Genomic DNA, 4643 nt, shown 5'->3' on the forward strand with positions numbered 1-4643 from the left:
TGGTCATTTATTGCTATAAATTTTCCTCTAGACATTGCTTTAAATGTGTCCCTGAGATTCTGGTATGTTGTTTTCTTTCTTATTGGTTCTGAAGAACATCTTTATTTCTGCTTTCATTTCATTGTTTATCCAGTCAACATTCAAGAGCCAGTTGTTCAGTTTTCATGAAATTGTGAGGTTCTGAGTTAGTTTCTTAATCCTGAGTTCTAATTTGGTTACACTGCGTTCTGACAGACTGTTTGTTATGATTTCCATTCTTTGGCATTTACTGAGGGGTGATTTACTTCCAATTTTGTGGTCAGTTTAGAGTACGTGTGATGTGGTGCTGAGAAAAAGGTATATTCTGTGGATTTGGGGGTGGAGAATTCTGTAAATGTCTATAAAAATATGGAATACTTCACGAATTTGTGTGTCACCCTTGTGCAGGGGCCATGCTAATCTTCTCTGTATCGTTCCAATTTTAGTATGTGTGCTATCAAATGAGCACCCAAGAGAGCTTTTTTTTTTTTTTTTGCAAAGATTAAATTTAATTTATACCAACATATTCTACTCTAATGAGGAATTATAAGGTATGAGGTTAAGAACACCAAAATATGTAAAAGCCATACTTGGCATCTTCAGTGATTTAATATGATTTATTTTTTAATTACAGATATAAGCATATTACAAATTTTATTTTTTGAATGGGTTTCTAAAACAAGTAACAGAAAATCCAACCTATAGTAAGCTAGCTAAACAATATTGTGGTCACTTATCTCACATAACAAGTTATCGAGAAGCAAGGAGAGCCCTGGGCACAGAACATCAGTTCTCCCCCTCTGTGTGGCTCCTTCATTTCATTCTCAGGCTGGAAAGGGGTGAGCTTGCAACATGCAACAATGCCCAGCAGCTAAAACAAACAAACAAAAAGCCAAGTGTGTCTGCCTCATCCTGTGTCTCTATTTAAAAATGGAATATACTTACTCAGAATCTGAAACATTCAGTCACCTTGCAGGATTTCTCTAATTGGCCAGATTGTGTCACATTTTGTGACTTAACCAATCACTGGCAAAGGAAGTGAACCACAGTCATTTACTCAGACTAGCAGTGTTCAAACTCTTTGGTCTCAAGATTCCTTCCTACTTTAAAAATCCTGAAAACTTTGTGGATATCTGTTTTTTATTATCTATCAGTGTCTACTTTGTCCTGACCCAAAACTGAGAAAATTTTAAAACAATAGCCCACAGCACACATTCGATTAGCTATCCCAGGGATGCCATCATCAGGTATAGCATAGCCTGTGAAAAACTCCTCTTTGTGTATGTAAGAGAATGAGAACAAAAATAGCAAATAATGTTTATTATAAAAATAAAGACAATTTAAATCCAATGGATTCCTTAAGAGGATCTCAAAATCATGACTCCTGGACAAAACTTTGAGAATCACTAGATCACACTGTAAGAAGGAATACTAAGGGATTTCAGATAGAACAACCTTCTCAGTAGCATATGACTTCATGGAAGAGCATGAATACTTGCATAAAATTGGAATCCTGTTGGTAAAGGAAAGGGAGTTAAAATGGATGTTGGGTAGGTAAGCAACAGTCAGTTACACACATGCAAGCCAATCTTTGAAAGCCCAGTGATATTTTTAACATACAAATGATAAAACATATATGATAAATGTGTTTAATATGTGGCCATTTTGTGAGTTATATCCAGCCCCATACATATTCTGATGTATAGTACATATATGCAATTTTATCATATATATTTTAAGGAAATACACTTTTTACAATTTTAAAGTCAGTTATTTCTGATGAGTCATATACTGGCCTTTATAAAGATTCAGAGAGTCTAAGTTGAATAACCTAATTTTGGCCACTGTCAATTTGTAAACGTGGAACTATTCACTGGAGACTGGAGTCCAGCCCCGACAAAAAAAATGGTCCCACAGGTGACCATTTTATACAGTATACAGTGCTTCTTGCCTTTTTGTGTTTTATAGTGCCAAGTCTCCTGTATTCTGGTACTAATTATCTCATAGTATCAGACAATCTTACATGCCACTCAGGATGCCCTTTGTAGTTATTGCTCCATAATAATACTAGGAGACCCTAATTATGGAGCTTCTACCAGGTTAAGTGAATCATCTTGCAGAGAAATGCCACACAGTAGCTTCGTGATTTGGAAAAAAAACACACTGCTTTGATCACAAATTTTAAAGGTCATGGAACTGCCATAGTTCTTATTAAGATTGCTCTACCAAGATGGCTGAATAGGCACAACTCTGGAGTGCAGTTCCCAGTGAAAACGCAGAGGGTGAGTGATCATCAGATTTCCAAACAAAGTTTTACTGCCCACAGATCAGGAGATTCCTGGGTGAAAAAGCACCATGAGTCTCCAGCGTGGCTGATTCAGCCGGCACAGTGGGTCTCCACACAAAAACTCACACAAATCCAGGCACTGTTTCAACTGTTGACTGGAACACCTGGGTGACAGAGTCACTCATTCAGCTGAAAAAAAGGGGCTGAAACAGGGAGCCAGGTGATCGGGTTTGGCTGATCCCACCCCTACAAAGGCCAGCAATCTGAAGCTCTCTGGATTGAGAGTTTCATAGCAAGCACAGCTGGACCTGGGATGGTCCAGCTCTATGGGGGGAAGGGTGTCCACCATTACTGAGGCAATCCAGCACTATCAAGGCAGTCCATCATTACTGAGGCAGTACACCATTACCGAGATAGTCCACCATTACAGAGACAGTCCACCATTACTGAGGCAGACAACCATTACTGAGTCAGTTCTAACTATACCTCTACAAACAAAACTGCAAGGAAGTTCACACAGCAGCTGGGCAGAGCCCATGGCAGCTAAGCAACACCTCTGCTGGCAGATTGTAACTACGCTACCTCCGTGCTGGGTAGGGCATCTCTGAAAAAAGGCAGAAGTGTCACAGGAACTTACAAGTAAAGCCCCACCTTCCCAGGACAGAGCACCTGGGAAAAAAAGGTGGTTATGATTTCCGCTGTAGCAGACATAAATGTAGCTGTCCAGCAGCTCTGAATGGAACATTGGAGCTCACAGCTCAGCACTTGAGCTCCTATAAGGGATAGACTGTCACCTCAAGCAGATACCCAACCCCCGTATATCAAGAGACACCTTATAAAGGAGAGCTCAGCCTGACATCTGGGAGGTATGCTTCTGGAACAAAGATAACAAGAAGAAACTGGCAGCAACTCTTACTGTTCTGCAGCCACTGCAGGTGATCCCCAAGCAAGCAGGGTCTGGAGTGCACCTCCAGCAGTCCTACAGCCTGACCATTAGAAGGAAAACTTAGAAACAGAAAGAAATAACTTCATCAGCAACAAAAAGGATGTCCAGAGACCCCATATGAAAGCCAACAACTACAAAGGCCACAGGTAGATAAATCCACAAAGATGGGAAGTAACCAGTGCAAAAGGGATGAAAACACCCAAAACCAGAATGCCTCTCCTCCTCCAAGGGATCACAACTCCTCATCAGCAAGGAAACAAGGCTGGATGGAGAATGAGTCTGATGAATTGACAGAAACAGGCTTCAGAAGGTAGGTAATAACAAACTTCTCTGAGCTAAAAGAACACATTCTAACACAATGCAAAGAAACTAAGAAATTTCTTAGTTTGACGAAATGATTACTAGAATAAACAGCTTAGAAAGAAATATAAATGAATTGATGGAGCTGAAAAACATAACATGAGAACTTCGCAAAGCACACACAAGTTTCAATAGCCAAAATGATGAAGCAGATGAAAGGATATCAGAGATTGAAGATCAACTCAATGAAATAAAATGGGAATTAGAGAAAAAAGAGTAAAAAGAAATGAACAAAGCCTCCAAGAGATATGGGATTGTGTGAAAGGACCTAATCTATGCCTGATATGTGTATCTGAATGTGACAGAGAGAATGAATCCAAGCTGGGAAACACTCTTCAGGGTATTATTCAGGAGAACTTCCCCAACCTAGCAAGGCAGGCCAATATTCAAGTCCAGGAAATACAAAGAACACCACAAACATATTCCTCAAGAAGAGCAACTCCAAGGCACATAATCATCAGATTCACCAGGGTTGAAATGCAGGAAAAAATGCTAAGTGAAGCCATAGAGAAAGGTTGGGTTGCCCACAAAGGGAGGCCCATCAGACTCACAGCAGATCTCTCTGAGGAAACTTTACGAGCCAGGAGAGAGTGGGGGCCAATATTCAACATCCTTAAAGAAAAGAACTTTTAACCTACATTTCATATTCAGCCAAACTAAGCTTCATAAGGGAAGGAGAAATAAAATCCTTTACAAGCAATTGCTTAGAGATTTCATCACCACCACATCTGGTTTACAAGAGCTACTGAAAGAAGCACTAAACGTAGAAAGGATCAACCAGTACCAGCCACTCCAAAATTGTGCCAAATGGTAAAGAACATCAACACAATGAAGAAACTGCATCAATTAATGGGCAAACCCACCAGCTGGCATCAAAATGACAGTATCAAATTCAAACATAACAAAATTAACCTTAAATTTTAATGGGCTAAATGCCCCAATCAAACGACACAGACTGGCAAATTAGATAAAAAGTCAAAACCCATTGGTGTGCTGTATTCAGGAAGCCCATCTCACATGCAAGGATACACA

At 39.8% G+C, this 4643-nt stretch overlaps 1 protein-coding gene and 1 non-coding gene across 2 annotated transcripts in view; both read right to left on the bottom strand.

The window, feature by feature from the left end:
• The window catches only part of CNTNAP5 (contactin associated protein family member 5), an 865582-nt gene that overhangs the window by 25534 nt on the left and 835405 nt on the right, over positions 1 to 4643 (bottom strand). The gene's annotated exons all lie outside the window — the stretch shown is intronic.
• Positions 382 to 487, bottom strand: LOC119473561. The gene has a single exon (XR_005202771.1). It is a non-coding gene; the product is annotated as a U6 spliceosomal RNA (small nuclear RNA).

Source organism: Cebus imitator, unplaced genomic scaffold (assembly GCF_001604975.1).
Source record: "Cebus imitator isolate Cc_AM_T3 unplaced genomic scaffold, Cebus_imitator-1.0 Scaffold167, whole genome shotgun sequence".
Classification (NCBI taxonomy): Eukaryota; Metazoa; Chordata; class Mammalia; order Primates; family Cebidae; genus Cebus; species Cebus imitator.